At 42.6% G+C, this 19836-nt stretch overlaps 1 protein-coding gene across 1 annotated transcript in view; it reads right to left on the bottom strand.

Moving 5' to 3' along the window:
- The window catches only part of NBAS (NBAS subunit of NRZ tethering complex), a 360677-nt gene that overhangs the window by 76981 nt on the left and 263860 nt on the right, over positions 1–19836 (bottom strand). The gene's annotated exons all lie outside the window — the stretch shown is intronic.

Genomic DNA, 19836 nt, shown 5'->3' with positions numbered 1-19836 from the left:
ATAAAAAAAAAAAAAAAAAAAAAAAAAAAAAAAAAAAATGAGGAGTCAAGTCTACAACCAGTTCTGATTGAATTATATTATAAGGAAATAATTCAAAAGAAGAAAACAGTATAGGAATGAAGATTTTAACTGGAATAAGAACATAAAAATAAAACTTCAAAAGCAATCTAATTGTCTGACAACATGAGATATGGTAACCAGCTTATGAGAAATTACTAGAGAAAACATTATGCAGCCGTTAAAATTAGAATTATAAAAACAGTATAGCCGTTTGGAAAATGGTTATCATAAAATGTTCAATTTTAGGAATCAGAAATCATGAAACTATTTATACCATGCTTACATTAAAATCTGAACTATACCTGTGCATGTGGCTGAATACACACACACACACACACACACACACACACACACACACACACACACACTCTATTGGTGACCATTATGTTAAAGTGTTGGGATCATGAGCAATTCTGGTCTTCTCAATTTTCCAAATTTTCTATAATAATGTTGTATTCACTCATTTACTCACCAACTGCTTACTGAATTCTGGTATGTGACGGCCACTGTGATAGGTATGTAAGGGTTATATTTTTCTAATACTTAATATGGTAAGTTCACTTGGCCTCAAGAATGCAAAATTAAGTTTAAACTTAACCCATTTTGATGGAGGCACCACGTACCGCTGAGCCATTCTGGGGCCTTTTTAGGCCCTGCTGATTTGTGCTGCTCTGGACCCTGGAATTCAGTCTCTTGTCAACTACTCAAGCAGACGTGTACTAGAGCCTTAAAAGGGATTTGTGTTGATTTACAAACAACAACAACAGATAAAGAGTCCTAGGACAAACTGTTATCTTTCCTATTACTTCTTAAAATCAGTCACGGGTCCGTCTCTGGGTATTCTGAAAAGTAGGCATAGGCGTCAATACACAGCACCAGCGGCCAGACCAATCAACACACGGCAAACCTCCCCCACCCTCCATTTCCCATCAGCTCCCTCCAAGTCATTCCACATAAGATTAATGTTTTATAAGAGATGGCATTTTCTTAATCCCATATACATATTGGTAAAAGGATCTTTAGGAAAGCGCTGCTTTCACTGAATTGTATTTGCTTTGCAAATGCAGCTTCCAGACAAGTTCCGTGGCCCCCACTCCTTACCTGATGGCTGCCTCCCAGCACCCATGACGTGAAACAAGCTCAGAAGCTACGACTGACTGCCAAGTATTAGTTACATTACTGTCTCTTCCCCTAAATAAACTGCGAACTCCTTTCTGTGACTGAGAAATACAAGATACCAGAACCTGTGTTTAGCTCAGCAGACCTCCCTACGCCCCATTACGTGGATGGAAAGGCCGAGCCCCAGGGGGGCTGGGTGGCATGTTTGGGTTCATTATGAGAGTGAGGAGAGTCGAAGTCGGAATTCAGGTCCCACGGTTACCAAGCCAGGGCCCCCCTTCGCTGCGCGCCACACAGACGCCACTCGGTCACGTCTGCCTCGTCACAGGCTCTGACAGAGCATGAGTAAAATCAAGGCTTCAGAGCCCTGCTAGGCCCTATACGATTCGCCCTTCACCTGACCCCCCCTCTCTAAGCCTGTACCCCACCTGTCTCCCGCTCGCAGCCCACTCCTCAGACACTCACCTCCCTGCAGGCCCGCAGAGCCTTTCCACTTGCTGGTCCCTCTGCCTGAAATGTCCTCCTCCCAGGTGTCCTCATGGCTCATTCCTGGGCTTCCCTCAGGACCCGGCACAGACATCGCCTTATCCGAGGCTTCCCTGACTACTGAGTAAGAGCTGCCACAACCTCCGTCCTCGCTTGGCCTCGTTCTCCTTACCCTGCGTTATTTTTTCTTCACAACTGGCATGCTGTGTTTCCATTTGCTTACGGTCTGTCACTGCTATCTTCCCAGAACTCAGAATGGTGGCTCATACATAACAAATTTGTTGAATGTATAAAGGAATGAATGGATGAATGACAACATTTCAAAAAGACAGAATAGCAAAAGCAGAGCTGCAGAAGCAGGAAAGCTTAGGACCTAAGTATAACCACTAGTGAGCACTTCAGACGGAGCAGGGGTGGAAAGGGCCAGATAGAAAAATGTTAGGCTTTGCAGGGCACATGCAGTCTCTGTTACATATTCTCTTGGTTGGTTCGTTGGCTGGCTGGCTAGTTCTTACAGTCCTTTAAGAAGATATAAAAACCAGTCTTAAGGTATCTGAGAAAATCCTGTCATCCTTTCTCAAGCCTGCCTTTGTCCTTCCAGAACCAACTCAGGGTTCACTCCTTTGAGATGCCGTCCCTAACATCATCTCCTCCTGCTACGTGTTCCTTTTAAAGCTTACCTGTATCAAAGAAAGCATTACACTATGTTAAAATCAGCTGGTTACCTGTACGTTTCCCTGACTAAACAATGTGATCCTTCCGGGTAGAAACTGCTTTTTAAATCTCTGTACCCCCTAGCACCTAATACAATGTCTAGCACATTGTAGACAAACAGAAAATAGCTACTAAATTACTAAACAACCCTGCTCAACATACAGGGGAGAACAGGCGTGGACATACATAGACTATCAAATGTAAAACAGACAGCTAGTGGGAAGCAGCCGCATAGGGAGATCAGCTCGGTGCTTTGTGACCACCTAGAGGGGTGGGATAGGGAGGGTGGGAGGAGGGAGTCGCAAGAGGGAGGAGATATGGGGACATATGTATACGTATAGCTGATTCACTTTGTTATAAAGCAGAAACTAACACAACATGGTAAAGCAATTACACTCCAATAAAGATGTTAAAAAAGAAAAAAGTGCAATGAAATAACATGTTCTCAACATGTCCCTGGAAACCTGTGGTCCAGAATGCACCAAAAGGCTCCAATTTCTCAGGGACCACAGTGTCCTGTTCTGGTAAGATGGCCCCACGAGACTAAAATTGCAACATTTTAAAGAACTTGACACGAAAACCTCAGGACCAGATGTGTGCTATCGGGACAATGCCAGTTGGTAGTAATCAGAAGAGACGCAGGAAGAGGCACAAGGACATTAAACTGTGATGAGTTTGAGTTTATTCATTGACATCCATCCAGTGAAGGCGCTGTACATCTGCCTCGGGCTGGGTGCTGGCGACAAAGACAAAATCAGATCAGGTCCCTGCCCCTAGGTACGTTAAACTCTAGTTGGAAAGACAGAGAGATAAAAGGCATTATACGGCAGCAGGATCCTTATCCAAGTGCGGGAGGGTGAACGCGACCTGCTGCAGAGAGCCTCCAAGGGGCACTGCATCCCGACTGGAAGTGAGGGACTGGAAGGAAGGAAGGTTTGCTGAGGGAGGCTCTCTCTAAGGAGAGTCATCAGGAGTGAGTCGGCACGAAGACAGGAAAAGACGAACTTCAAGAGGGCCCCAGGTTACAGGGGCAAGTGGGGACGCTGCGGGTAAGTCAGCACAGCCGGGATGCAGCCTGCAGGTAAAGGCCCATCAGAGCCTGAGTGGGGAACAAGCGGTGGCCCAACACGAAGGGCCCGTGTGCCGGGCGACAGGACTGCTCTCTATCACCCTCATGTCTGGGTAAGCCATGAAAGGAAGGAGCTTATGCAGAAGAGTGACATGATCAGTGCTATCGCTGTCATGAATGGCTTGATTCAAAATTCACCAAGACAACTTTCCTTGCGTGCAGGTATTTTAAGGCTGATAAATCTCGCAAAGCAGATACTACTTTTACTACTTTTTCTTTTAAAAATGAATACAGTGTGACTTTGAAGACAGGGCTGATATTTAGGAAATGGCAAGTGACTTAAGAAAAGCCAGATGCTACCTACAGAGTCAGCTGGACAAATCAGGGTTTACCTACTGTTCACACTGCTAATAGCAACTAATAGAGGACAGATAGATACCTTTCTTTTTGGGTTCAATTTAAAACCTCACCCTACTTTTCTTTCATCTCTCCCTCCTCCTCTTCAAGCACAAACACTCCAACACTTACCACGTGCTAGGCCTGCTCTGGGCACAGGAGATACAAAGGGAAATTAAAACACAATCTCTACCTTTCAAGAACATACATCCTAACGGAAAAACCAAACGCAAAAGTAAGTATTTATAAAATGTGACAGAAGTATAAACTATAAACTAACTATGTGGATGCAAGAAAAAGCACCTGGGGGCTTCCCTGGTGGCACAGTGGTTGAGAATCTGCCTGCCAATGCAGGGGACACGGGTTCGAGCCCTGGTCTGGGAAGATCCCACATGTCGCGGAGCAACTAGGCCCGTGAGCCACAACTACTGAGCCTGCACATCTGGAGCCTGTGCTCCACAACAAGAGAGGCCGCGATAGTGAGAGGCCCGCGCACCGCGATGAAGAGTGGCCCCCGCTCGCCGCAACTGGAGAAAGCCCTCGCACAGAAACGAAGACCCAAAACAGCCAAAAATAAATAAATAAATAAATTTATTAAAAAAAAAGAAAAAGAAAAAGCATCTGTGTTAGGAAGGCAAGGAAGTCTTTAAAAAGGAGGTGGCACCTAAACCAGGACTTGAAGGATGAGCAAGAATTCCTGTGGGAGAAGCGGGTGAGGAGAATTTCAGTAGAGAGTGCAGCATGGGGACTTTAAAAAGGGAACGCTCTATGATTGTGACTCTCAACCTTCTATTGTACTCCCAAACACCTCAGGGATATAATATACTCCCACCAAAAACAGTGGCTCACCACCTCAAGGAGTCTCATGGGGGTGGAACAGTGGAGGCAAAGCATCAGCTAACAGTATATTTGGGAAAAGAGGAAGCATCACTTCTGGAAAAGATCAAAAGATGCCAGGAATTTGACCCCCTCATAGCGCATCCTCAATCCCACTGCCGAGAAAAGTTAAGACACTCTACTTCCTTCAATCTCACTCCGATGGAAAATCACAGCTCTAGGGGTAAGGGAGAGCCCTTGGTGTAAAGTGGAAAGTCTGTGTGTGTTCAGGCAGGAGACTGTCCTGCAGAGAAAGGACACAAAGGAGGGCTAGGGTCACCACAGGCGCCACGTTGGGAAACTTACATTTTCCTTCAGGCCAGTGGCCTTTAAACTGGGGTATGTGTGCCCCAGTCACAAAGCCTTTTTGAAGGGTACACAGGTTCAGATAATTTTAAGGGAATCAGTTCCTCAACTTTTACCTTCTCGAAATACTCTTTCCTAAGACTGGCCTTGAGAACGTGCTGGAGGTCAGAGTGTCAGGCCTATTCTCTTTTATCGCAGGCCTTCCTCTACTTACACAAGAAAGACATGCCCTGCATCCTTCTTGAATCAGACTCTGATACACTGTCCTGGAGTCTAAAAAGCTCCAGAACACCAAATGAAGGGACAATTCAAGTCCTGATGTGTGACAGGACTCCAACATCTGGATAACACATTTCTTTTTGCATGTCAGAAGGTTTTCAATTCTTTGCTTTCAAAAAAATTTATGAAGGATCTAATTGAGTTGTCAGTTGATAAATCATTACAAATGATTTTTAACAATAGATTGCTATGCGATTTTTGGCTGATAACCTTGAGGGCATTCGAAGAATCGAGTGGCACGGCTATGACAAAACTCCTTGCCCATCCAGTGTGAACAAAGTTTCAAAATATTCATGCCTATAAAAATGTAAAATGGAAAGAACTGATGTTGAATGCAATATCAATCTAGCAATAGTAAGAGTCAGCCATGGGCACATAAACTAATTAGGAACAACGTTTAAAGCCCTACCCCTCTCATTACGAGGTACATTTTAAATACAATTTTCTCGTAATTAATGCTTATTTATCAAAAGTTAACATATCTATGTTGTTCTAGTATATATTGCAATAATTGAAACAATAACTCAATACAGAGTAATTTTTAAAAAATAATCTTAGAGCCCTATTGAAACCTCACAACTCAGATTGGGACTTGAAGCCCCATGTTTGTAACCCTCAAAATTCATACATTGAAATCCTAACCCCAGAGGTGATGGTATGTGTGGGTGGGGACTGTGGGAGGTACATAAGTCACTAGGGTGGAGCCCTTATTAATGAAATTAGTGCCTTGTACAAGAGGCTCCAGAAAGATCCCTATCCCCTTCGGCCATGCGAGGACAAGTGAGAAGGTGCCTACAAAAAGGGCTCTCACCAGAACTCGACCATGCTGGTACCTTTATCTTGGACTTCCAGCCTCCAGAACTGAAAGCAATAAATTTCTGTTGTTTATAAGCTACCCAGTCTATGGCATTTTGTTATAGAGCTAGAACAGACGAAGCCATCAAGTTTGTGAGAGGATAACCAGGTTATTTTAAATTCTCTTAGGTCCATGAGTAAAAAGTTAAGTCCACTGCTTTGGAGCACTGTTTCCCTGAAGTGTGATTTTTAGACCACCTATATTGAATTCAACTGAGTGCTACTTTAAAAAAGCAAATTCCTGGCTTCCCTGGTGTTGCAGTGGTTGAGAGTCCGCCTGCCGATGCAGGGGACACAGGTTTGTGCCCCGGTCCGGGAGGATCCCACATGCCTCGGAGCGGCTGGGCCCGTGAGCCATGGCCGCTGAGCCTGCGTGTTCGGAGCCCGTGCTCCGCAACGGGAGAGGCCACAACAGTGAGAGGCCCGCGTACCGCAAAAAAAAAAAAAAAAAAGCAAATTCCTGAGCCCTCCTTATAGTCACTGACTCTCTGTGAGGCTGGGGAAGGCACTGGCATTGGTGGAAAGAAACCTGTATTTTGCACAGGCTTCTCCTGGTTAATTCCAGGTGGCTGGTGGTGAATGTGGGATGTGGCTGGAGATAGCTCCCAGGACTGGAGGCTGAGGGACAATTAGGTTAGGATGTCACTGCAAGTGTCTAGACAGGTTGGGGGAGTGATGAAAGAAAAAGGCAGTTTTTACATGGAAGCACCTAGAGATTATCATACTAAGTGAAGTAAGTCAGACATAGAAAGACAAATATCATATGATATCACTTATACGTGGAGTCTAAAATGTGATAGAAATGAACTTACTTACAAACAGAAACAGACTCACAGACTTTGAAAACAAACTTACGGTTACCACAGGGGAAAGGTGGGGGAGAGGCATAAATTAGGAGGTTGGGATTGACATGTACGCACTACTCTATATAAAATTGATAATCAACAAGGACCTACTGTATAGCACAGGGAACTCTACTCAATACTCTGTAATAACCTATATGGGAAAAGAATCTGAAAAAGAATGGATACACGTACATGTATAACTGAATTACACTGCTGTACACCTGAAACTAACACAACATTGTAGATCAACTATACCCCAATATAAAAAAAAAAAATTAAATTAAAAAAAAATTAAAGAAGGCGGCAGTTTGGGACTTAAATGATAAACAAAGAAGAACCAAAAGACATATATGCTGTCCTGTGCTGGCTGCCCAAGTTACACATGTGCAGCCGGCGCCTGTCAGTTGACTAAGCAGCTCCCAAACATTTCTGCCCAAGACCAATAGTAAGAAACACATTGTATATCAAAATTCAGTATCACAATATATATGCACTGAAATGTATGCATATATTAAAAGCCAACCAAAGTTTCATGAAACAATATAACCCCGACTGTGGTGAGGTACAATCTGGTATCCGGTATTAATCTACCGTCTAGTATTCTTTCCTGTTTGTTTGGTTTTAATGCTGACCAAAACACTCTAATTACAGGATCCACTAATGGACTGGAACTCATAGTTTGTAGAGCACCTGCAAATCTGCTCCGGTGATGACAGGATGACTTGTAGGGGTCAGCAAAGTTCAAGGCTACCAACAAGGTATCAAATTATCTAAGTTAGATTTAGTTGACTTCAATAAGAAAGAAATCCCTTTATGTGTTACTGATAATGTTAATCTCTCTCTCTGCTGATGCTGAATGTTATATATATGCTTTAGTTCTATGTCTGCTTTCCTTCCTAGCTTATGAGATCCATCAGAGCAGGACCCATATCTTATTCATTTTTATACTCTCAGTACTTAGTCTAACATTTAAAGTACTGTTTTAAAATTGTAAATATAGAATATTACGAAATAGTACCTTCAGTGTTATCCAACAGAAAATGAAATTGACAAGTTAAAAAATTTTTGCTTTAATATAGTTAACGAGATATTCAAGCACAAAAATAAGAATGCAGCTTTTGTCACACTGAATTATATACTTAACAGCAAAATCAACCTTACTATTTTGCTCCTCTGCTTTACCTATCAATTGCTTATATAATAAAAATGAATGATGCCAGACACAGAGGCCACTTTATCTTTACCTTTTGCCTTGTACAATAATTACAGTAATATTATTATTCTTCAGCAAAGTGTAAATGGTCCTATCTTTTTCACTATTCACTTTCAGCAGTCACATAAGGTAATACACCCCCAAGTTTTTCAACAGCTTGAAGGTCACCTTTATCTTAACGGAGAGGGCCATGAAGAATGTTAGAAATGAGATGGAATGTTCCTGCAATCAGTAAGGAAGGCTACTATCCACTGTGGCTATGAAAGCATTCATTCACATTTTCCGTTTAAAACCCTTTTCCTATCCTATGTATACATGGGATACACAACACAAATTGTTATTATTAAGAGCATTTTAAGTAGATCTACTGAATTTATATCAAAGCCAAGTGTAAATATGAAAATTCAGATCTTATTCCAACACTCACAATTATTTAGTATCATTAAAAATCAACCTGAACTACTGCTAGATGTTTGAAATTGGGCTGAAAGGAATTCAAATGTCATTTTACCTTCTAGGATAGAGTAAAACAGAAAGAGGGATGAAGAAAAGCAGAAGGGGAACTGACCAGTAATGAGTACCTACTGACACCAAGATCTTTATACTTGCTATTTTATTTAATCCTCACAAGAGTTATCCAAGGTACGTGTTCCAGATATTGTGCTTGTCTCCCTTACGCCCACTCAGTACCTTGTCTAATAGGAGCTGACCATGCAGGGCTGCTCAGGGTTAGTCCTGATGGAGTTAGACCGTTCATGGTGATCTCATGCCTCTCTCCACAGTGGTTACTTCAGGTACAATGGGTTGAAGGTAATCAGTACCTGACATACCAAGAGCCCCAGATCGGTTCAGGGGTGATCGAACCAGTAAAAAGCTCTGACTTCCCATTTGGTGCCTTCACGAAGTTCTCTCACCCTATCTGGTGGATGTAGACTAGGAAGCAATGTAGCCCGTTTCCGCAAATCAGTGCACTGATGCAAAGAGCCTGGAGGGTGGCGCTAAAACCATAGACAGCAGAGAAAGGAGATGGAAAGAAACTGGCTCCCTGATGACCACCCACTGCTGAATCAGCCAACCCTGAAGTCAGGCCCACCTCTGGGCCTTTGAGTTACATGAGCCAGTAAATTTTCTGCTCTGTTAAACTAATTTAATTGGATTTTCATTTGTGTCTCAAAACATTCTAAAATTAATCTATATTTATATGGTAGTAATTATTGTGCCCCATTATACAGAGGAGAAAACTCAGAAGGTAAGAGCAATTTCTCCAAGGTCAAGCCTGATGGGAACTCAGGAAGGTCTAATTATAAACCTGTCTCTTTATTCATCACCCTGCTACCATTCAAAGAACTTCACAACGTGTCTAAGATCTATCAAGATTTAATTCAATATGTTGAGAGGTTACAATATTAATGTAGGGAATTTCCCAGATTTTCCTGGGTCGATGTTAATTTAAAGTTGTTTTACTCTGTTCTCCTCATGGAAATTCTGTCGTTTGATAAGTGGCATCGATCCCTCAGTCTTCTACACATATGGGTGGTCTGAAAAATCCCTCATCAGATGATGTACGCGGGACAAAAAACTGGTTACTATGCTTAAGGAACTTTGCTAGGTGATTCAGTGACCAAAAGGTTAAATAGTATCCTCAAAGGATGTATACAGAAATGCATTATTAAAACAGAGATACAGCACACATGCCTGCACTACAGTAATTATCACAAATCGAGTGAGTTTGGTATCAATGCCTCTTTGCTCCATCATCATCTCTCCCACAAAATACTGCAATGGCCTTCACACTGGAGCTTCCCTGTGTCCAAGCTGGTGTGTCTTCTGTTCCTTCCTCCCGTCATCACCAAGGTGATCTTTCTAAAGTAAGAATCTGACAATGTCACTACCCAGCTTAAAATTTATGTCTAACGGATCCATCCTCAGGATAGTCTAAAACCTTTAGCCAGGTATATAAGAGTTTTCATTCATTACCCGGCCCTTCCTTACCTCTCTAGCCTTATCAAGACACTTCTATTTATATCACCTGTCTTGTAGTCAACTGAAGGTACTAGATTATTCCATGCCTTTACTGAAACTGCCAAATCTAAATGGAATGCTCCTCCTAATCTTTCCCTCTGTGGTACTCATGACAAACATCCTCATTTGTTAAGCCTCGGCTCTAATACCTCTTTTACTATGGGGCCTTTCCTGGCTGGTCCCATCAACTCAACTATTGACCATTTCTACCTTAATGCTACCACATTACAAGCCATCTATCACATCAATTATGAATCTTTCACTTATTTGTTTACCATCTCCATCTATGAAGCGTTCCCCCTGATTGCCAGGTAGGCAAAAACAACCAGCATCCTGAGATGGCTGCAATTAGACAGGGATCTTCCTTTGGGTACCAATACTTAAGCTTTTGGCACCAGATGAGAGGAGAGGGCATGGTTTTTCATTATAAATCCCTTTGCCGCACAGGCTAGAGAAAGTATTCATAAGATGGCAGTTAGAAAATACATCTGCTTATAAGTTTAAATGTACTTAACTGAGAGGAGGGCTCCTAGGATGAACAAAGAACGGAGGAGTAGAGGGAGCCCACATCACTGAAGATACATGGTTACACAACAAACAACTCAACTACGAAGTCAGCCAGAGGGAGAAAAAGCATTTCAGTAGGGAGGTGATTTTCAGACTCCTTGTCACTCTCTGCTTTTTTTTTTTTTTAATGTTAAAATACGCTTTGGTATTTGCTGCACATTATTCTGAGATTGTTGATTTATTCCTCTGTCTTCCCCAAGACGTCCACCCCCTGTGAATTTAGAGTCCACGAGCTCCCAGGAAGGAGTTGTGTATTCCTTCTTGCGCATTATTAACGGAGAGACCCGCAAGGGCTGCAGAGACACAGAGCAGCTCAGCGCCCACCAGACTCCTCCTCAGAGCAGAGGCATTATCGCTTATGATTGGACTGTGAACATGGCCTTTTGGCCACCTTTCCATTTCTCTTACTAAATTATTACCTCAGTCAATTTGAAATAATCTTCCAAGCACAAACAGAGAATGAGTTTTCAGCTTGCCAGTTGAGGCAATAATCACGATCACCCCAGGTGGGCTTTTGCAGCCAAATTCCTCAGGCAAGGGAGGCAGTGGAAAGCAAGATTTGGGGAGCAGGCCTGTATATGAATCCTGACTTGGTTACTTGCAGCTCATAAGACACTGGAGCGGTTATTTAACTTCCTTGAGCCTTAACTGTCTTGTCTGTTAAAATGGTGGTAAAAGCATTTACTTCACAGAGCTGCAGGACAATTCACAGTAATATTACAATAAATACCGTCTTCCTCTTCTTATAGAATCTTGCTGGAAGGCTGGATGTGACGAGTGAGATGGGTAATCTACACCCGTGTTTAGGTGCCGCCTAGATGCCTGTGACAGACTTTCAGAAGGAAATGTTAGTTCCCCTTGCTGTTATAGGGTGATACTGACAGACATCTAAGGGCTAATTCTTAGGCTTCTGCAGGTCACAAGATTCAGAATGCATGCCACACCCACAATCCCTCTTTGGCCGTCATACAGGGCTGCTCTACAATGGATCATGATACGCAACCAGAAACATGCCTCTCGTGGGAAATTCTAAGGTGAGCACGTGTGTGTGTGTGTGTGTGTGTGTGTGCGCGTGTGTGTGCGTGTGTGTGGGGCGAGCAGGCTCACGCCTTCACATCATGACCCAGCAGCTGTGTGGGGAGGCTTGCTCACTGAGATGGCTTCCTTGCACTCATATTCTCAGTGTTGCCACCTTGTCACTCTTACCATAATGACCCAGTAGCTGCGGTAACCAGAGTGTGCGGGTTCCTGATGGCCCGAAAGAACCAAACCGTCCATGGTGTGAAGCACGGAGCACACCGGTCCGTCTGCCCTAGAAAGACGTCAGCCTCTGAGCTCGCACCCACTGCTAACCCCACGCACGATGCGCAGTTCCATTGTGCGCCATGCATGCGTTTACAGGTAAGATCTACGGGGTACTGGAAATCTGAAGCTGATCCCCAGGTCATGCCAGTTTATCCTTTCAAACGCTTTACATATGGAGCCATGTGCAGGTTGCTGCCCCCCAGAAGCACCTCAGTTCCGTCTTTCTAATGACGGTCCCCGAGCTGCCCTGCTAGCCTCTAGATACGTAATGCTATCACTTTAAGTCAGATTATTTCACGCACAGTGAATGAGTGAAATCTAAAATGATTCTGTAAAGTAGAGCTACAGCTTTTGTACAAACAGCATGCTTCGGACAAGGTTTCAGAATATGACAGAATGAGGTTCAAATCCTGGCTCCACCACTTACATATATGCTAGCAGTCTAGGGTAAGTCCCTAAACTCCCCTGAGCCTAAGCTCGCCCGCCCCACGTGGTTGTTACGCAGAGCTTACGAGGCGATGCCTGCACAGCACCTGGCGCCTGCTAACACTCAGGTGCTACCTCTCTTCCTCTCCTTAAACCCTCTCCTCAAATGTAGTCACTGGCTTGTTCGCATTCCACATCACCTGCAAACTCCACTGATGGTCTTTGGGAATAACGCACGATCCACCTGGGTCAGACAAACTTTCCAACTTATCAAAGGTAAGACAGACGTTTTACACACATGCAAAATACTTAATTATGTCCTGCATTTTATTTATGTCTGCTACCCTTCTGCTCTTTTCCACTCCTGAAACAGAAATAGTGTCATGCAATCAACATCGAATTTGCAATCAGGAGACCTGGATGTGAAAATGGGATTGGACACTTACTGTTTATTAAACTTTGGGCAATCGTCCTTTAGGAGTCTCACTTTCAGGCTAGAGATGATAATACTTGCTTTATAACCACCCCCATGGGATATCTGTCAATGTCAAATGTCCTAATGTGCGGGGAAATTATCACGCTCAAATTCAGTGTCTACTTTCATTGCTTCCTTGTATTCCTTGCTCTGTTTATATGAATGTTTGCCTTGTATTCCTAGACTGTAAGCCCACTGGAAGCAGGAACCATATCGCAAATGTCCTTTGGGCTCTCACCACAGGACTAGCATAGCGCTCAATAAAAGCAAAAGCAGTAGCAACAACAGTATTAACAACTGTAGCAAATATTTATTGTAACCTTTACTATGACTCATGCATGGTTCAAATTACTATGTTGTTATTAAATCGTTTAGGTAAGGAATCCTAATACGTGTACTTCATAATAAAGAAACTGCTGAATTGAAAAGGAAAAAGTTTAATCTATATTTTATGAGTATGTAAATCTGATTAAGGATTAAAAACAGGCACCTGGCAAAAGGATGACTTGATGGGATAAAGTACAGGAAAAGCCCAGGCACTGGAGGGGAGGTAGATTTGTCCAACGCGTGAAGATTCAAAGAACAGCAGACTTGTTAACACTGAGAGTTCATAAGTAGAGCTATGTTGAAAACTGGACGAGGAGCTCATTATGATGCCCTTAAGGGCCCAGCAATCTTACCACAATTCCCTATTTTCCCTCTGTCCCTTCTTCTCGCTCAAATCTCCAACACTCCCTCCTTTACACTTAACGCTCAGCTAATTTCTTTGCCTCCTCGTTGACTGAGAAAACAGAAGCAGCCAGAAAAGAATGTCTACCATCTCCTTCCCCCATGTCTATCCATCTCCCTGCCGCTGTGTCCATCAGCAGCTCTGCCTCCCTCCCGCTGTCACGGGAAAGTGACAGGGATCCTGCCAAAGGCCAACTGTTCCACCTGGGCTCTAGGTCCCATCCACTGCCACCACTTACCTCAGAAATTCTCCCCTTGTCTTCCTATGTTTTTTCCATTAATGAATAAAAATATTGTTATATTTTTTAAATCTTAAAACTCTTCTTGTCAGTCTCTGCTGGTTCCTCATCATCCTTGACCCTTGATACTGGAGAGCCCTGGGCCTTCCTCCTCTATTCCCCTCTCTTCTACCTAACTCGCTCCCTTGGGAATCTCATCCAGCCACCTGGTTTTGACTCTTTTCTACACTGACAATCCCCAAACGTATTTCTGCAGCCCAGGCTTCTCTGCCGAACTTCAGAGTCATATATACAACTGCCTGTCAACAGCTGGACTTGGGTGTTTAAAAGCCATATCACTCTTTAAAAAACAAAACAAAACAAAAACCTCTTTATTTTGAAATAGTTATGAGACATTGCTAAATAGTACAGAGAGGTCCCATGTACCCATCACCCATCGTCTTCCAATGGTGTATGTACTCTTACAGAAAGTCACATCAGTTTTAAAAGTCAAGCAACAGCAAGAACTCCTGATCCTACCCCAAAAGCCGCTCCTTCCCAATCTCAGGAAATGGCAAATCCACGTTTCCAGTTGTTCAGACCAACGATCTCGACACCATCCTGAATTATTAACATTTTCCCACATTCCACAGCAAATCCATCAGCAAATCCCTTTGGCTCTATCTTCCGAATAAATCCAGAATTTGACCGCTTTCTTGCCACTGTCACTGCTACCACCCTCATCCTTGACTTAGAAAACTGCAGCTGCCTCCTAAGCTCTGTCTCCTTACCTCTACCATTACGTCCTATAATACTTTCAATACAGCAGCAGAGCGACCCTGTGTCAATGCCAGGTCCGATCACAATTCTCCAATGGGTCTCATTCATAGGAGACCCTGTCCAAGCTGCCCGGGTCCTATCGTCCCCTCCCACCGCTCTGTCTCCCATCCCACTGCAGTCACCTGGCCTCCTCGCCGCTCCTCAAACAAGCCCCACATGCTCCCTATCAGGACTTTCCACTTCCCAGTCCATCTTCCCTTCAATAAGCAACAGCTTGTTGCTGCCTTACTTCCTTAAGCTCTTTGCTCAGATCAAATATTACTTTCTCAATGAGGTCTTCTTCGACCATCTTACTTTCAATTGCAGCAGTCCTGCTGTCTTGCACTTCTGAGTCCTTCCAGGTTTATTTTCCTCTTGAACTTACTACCATTTCACATGTCTGAACTTAATCATTTTGTTTACTGATCCATTTCTACCTCTCCCTGGCGCAGGTTCCCTAAGGTAAGAGACGTTTGTCTGTGCTGTTTAGTGCTATATACCCAGCACTGAAAACACCTGTGGATACATAGCAGGCACTGATGTTGATTTTCCATTCTTGTATAACAAATTATCCAAATTCAGAAGCTTAAAATATTATCTCTCAGTTCCTATGAATCATGAATCTGTTGTGGGCTTGGCGAGGTGCCTCTGGATTACAATCTCTCACGAGGTTATAATCGAACCACTGGCCAGGATTGTGGTTTCATCTGATGACTTGGTTGGGTGGCAGGAAGAGATGCACTGCATGTCAATGTTTACTCACATGGTTATTAGCGTCCTTGGTCTCCTGCCACGTGGGGCTCTTCACAACAGGGCAGCTGGATTCCCCAAGAGTGAATGATCCAAGAAGAAGAGAGAGCATCCAAGAAAGAAGCCACAGTCTTTTCTTTTTTTTTTCTTTTTTTTTTTCGGTACACGGGCCTCTCACTGCTGTGGCCTCTCCCATTGCGGAGCACAGGCTCCGGACGCGCAGGCTCAGCGGCCATGGCTCACGGGCCCAGCTGCTCCGCGGCATGTGGGATCTTCCTGGACTGGGGCATGAACCTGTGTCCCCTGCATCGGCAGGCGGACCCCCAACCACTGTGCCACCAGGGAAGCCCAAGCCACAGTCTTTTTATAACTTAATTTTGTAAATGGTGTCCCAACACTTTTACTGTATGTATTCTGCTGGTTAAAAGTAAATTAACAAGTCCAGCCCACACTCAAGGGGAGGGGATTACACAAGGGATTAAATACTGGAAGGTAGGGATCATTAAGGGCCATCTTAGAGGCTGTCCTTCCCAGCACTCAATAAATATTTGGTCAATGAATGAAAATATTAGCTAATGATCCACACTTGAAGAGATCCTGTTCCCAACTTCTCTGGGAACTTATGGATTTTTTACTTTTAATAAATGGAAAAAGGGCAAGTAGGACAAATAAAGACCACGTAAACACTTTAACAGGAGAGTCATTCTTTTCCTTAGAGTCTTGTAACAGAAGATCACTTTTCATAGGACTGTCTATAACTTGTTTATGAGTAACTTCTGTTACATCATATCACATTTCAAAAACTGTATTCTCTTATCCTTCAAGTGTTCTGCCTGCTCCCTTTATTGTGTGCCTTTGACAATCACACTGGAAAAACGATTCCTTTTTATTTATTTTATTTTATTTTTTTTAGTATGAACTCAATATATATTTATTGAATATCTGAATAACAGTATGATTTTCAACTCACTTGGAAAATGCCTTTTTTTAACATCTTACAGCCACTCTGGAGAACAGTACGGAGGTTCCTTAAAAAACTACAAATAGAACTACCATATGACCCAGCAACCCCACTACTGGGCATACACCCTGAGAAAACCATAATTCAAAAAGAGTCATGTACCACAATGTTTATTGCAGCTCTATTTACATTAGCCAGGACATGGAAGCACCTAAGTGTCCACTGACAGATGAATGGGTAAAGAAGATGTGGCACATATATACAATGGAATATTACTCAGCCATAGAAAGAAACGAAATTGAGTTATTTGTAGTGAGGTGGATGGACCTAGAGTCTGTCATACAGAGTGAAGTAAGTCAGAAAGAGAAAAACAAATACCGTATGCTAACACATATATATGGAATCTAAAAAAGAAAAAAAAAAAAATTCCTTTTTAGATTGGCTCTTCTTTGCTTATCTCCTAAGCTCCTGGCTTTTTGCATTTTTGTCAAGATAGGATATGCTTATCAAACTAAACTCTCACCTTGGAAAATAAAAGAAAATGGTTCTTTAAAAGCAAAGGCATTCAAGAACTGGAGTGGAAGGATAATGCTTACAACTATAATAATACACACAGGCTAGCTGAAGGTCAGATGAGAGTAGTATATATTGCACATTTAAAAACCTTGAAATAATCACTACTAGGTAGCATTATTAACAAATATATGCCTGGAACATAGAAGGCGTTCAATAAATATTTATTGATTATCTCTTCCTTTGTACACACAGCATTTATTAATATCCTTAATGGTACTTCTTATATTAAATTATAGTTCATTTGATACACATCCATACATTTTTCCCATCAACTGTGAGCCTCTCAAGGGCAAGGAGCTTGGCAGTCTTTTATTTGTTTAGAACACACAGGACAATGGCACTGAAAATGTGCTCACATAAACAGTTCCTGAATGTATGTGGAATGAATAAAACTCACTCAGTTCAGAATCTAAGGAGTCAAATGATGACTACACCAAAACCAGAGATAAATGAGCAAAATATTTATTATGAGATTAGGAAAAAAAATTATGAGTTAACATTTAGTAATCTTGTAAAACTGAGCAAATGTAATGCTTTGTAGTCAAGTTTAGTATGATTATAAAATAGCAACCCTAAACACCACAAAATTTAGGGGAAAAAAAGGATAACATGAGTATGCCCCCACTTAAATACAGTTGACTGATCTTGGACAAAGGAGCAAAGGCAATACAAGGGAGCAAAGACAGTCTTTTCAACAAATGGTGCTAGAACAACTGGACATCCACATGCCAAAAAAAAAATCAATCTAAACACAGACTTACATCCTTTACAAAAATTTACTCAAAATGGACCATATATTTAAATGTAAAACACAAAACTAAAAATTCCTAAAGGATTACATAGGAGAAAATCTAGATGACCTTGAGTGGGGCTATATAACACCAAAGGCACAATCCATAAGAAAAATAACTGATAGCTAGACTTCATTAACATTAAAAACTTCTGCTCTGCAAAACACAATGTCAAGGAAGTGAGAGACAAGCTACAGAGTGAAAGAAATTATTTGCAAAAGATACATCTAATAAAGTACTTTTATATAAAATATACAAAGAACTCTGAAAACAACAATAAGAAAACAAACAACCCGAGTAAACAATGGGCCAAAGACCTTAAAAGACATCTCACAAAGAATATATACAGATGGCAGGGCTTCCCTGGCGGCGGAGTGGTTGAGATTCCGCCTGCCAATGCAGGGGACAAGGGTTTGAACCCTGGTCTAGGAAGATCCCACATGCCACAGAGAAGCTAAGCCTGTGCGCCACAACTACTGAGCCTGTGCTCTAGAGCCCACGAGCTGCAACTACTGAAGCCTGCCTGTCTAGACCCTGTGCTCAGCAACAAGACAAGCCACCACAATGAGAAGCCCGTGCACCGCAACAAAGAGTAGAGCCCACGAGCTGCAACTACTGAAGCCTGCCTGTCTAGACCCTGTGCTCTGCAACGAGAAGCCACCACGAGAAGCCCGTGCACCGCAACAAAGAGTAGCCCCCGCTCGCCGCAACTAAAGCCCATGTGCAGCAACGAAGACCCAACACAGCCAAAAATAAATAAATAAAATAAAATAATTTTTTTAAAAAAGAATATATACAGATGGCAAATAAGCATATAAGAAGATGCTCTATATCATGTATCCTCAGGGAAATGCAAATTAAAACAACAGTGAGATACCACTACACACCTATCAGAATGGCCAAAATCCAGAACCCTGACACCACTAAATGCTGACAAAGATGTGGAGCAACAAGAACTCTCATTCATTGCTGGTGGGAATGTAAAATGGTAAAACCACTCTGGAAGACAGTTTGGAAGTTTCTTACAAAATTAAACATACTCTTACCATATAATTGAACTCCTTATTATTCATCCAAAGGAGCTGAAAACTTATGTCCACATAAAAACCTGCACATTAACGTTTACAGCAGCTTTATTCATAATTACCAAAACTTAGAAGTGCCAAGATGTCCTACAGTAAGTGAATGGATAAATAAACTGGTATATCTACACAATGGAGTATTATTCAACACTAAAAAGAAATGAACTATCAAGCTATGAAAAGACATGGAGAACTGCAAATGCATATTACTACGTGAAAGAAGCCAATCTGAAAAGGCTATGTAGTTTATGACTATATGAGCTATAGTCTATATAAATAAATAGACTATACGACACTCTAAAAGAGGCAAAAATATGGACGCGGTAAAAAGATCAGTGGTTGCCAGGGGTTAAGGGTGGGGCATGAATAGGCAGAGCACAGAGGATTTTTAGGGCAATGAAAATACTGATATTATAATGATGGACAGATAATACATGCCATTGTACATCCGTCCACACCTATAGAATGTGCAACACTAAGAGTGAACCCTAAGGTAAACTGCGGACTTTGGGTGATAATGATGTGTTAATGTAGGTTTATCAATTGTTTAAAAAAAGAAAGGTACCTTCTAGTGAGGAACGTTGATAATGGGGGAGATTATGCATGTGTAGGGGAGGGGCAACTGGGAAACCTCCGTACCTTCCTCTCAATTTTGTTGTGAACCTAAAACTGCTCTCAAAAAAATAGTCTGAAAAAATATATGGGGGGCTTCCCTGGTGGCGCAGTGGTTGAGAGTCCGCCTTCCGATGGAGGGGACACGGCTTCGTGCCCCGGTCCGGGAAGATCCCACATGCCGCGGAGCGGCTGAGCCCGTGAGCCATGGCCACTGAGCCTGCGCGTCCGGAGCCTGTGCTCCGCAACGGGAGAGGCCACAACGGTGAGAGGCCCGCGTACCGG

Source organism: Lipotes vexillifer, unplaced genomic scaffold (genome assembly GCF_000442215.2).
Source record: "Lipotes vexillifer unplaced genomic scaffold, Lipotes_vexillifer_v1.1 scaffold604, whole genome shotgun sequence".
Taxonomy (NCBI): domain Eukaryota; kingdom Metazoa; phylum Chordata; class Mammalia; order Artiodactyla; family Lipotidae; genus Lipotes; species Lipotes vexillifer.
This window is presented reverse-complemented; position numbering and strand designations above follow the sequence as displayed.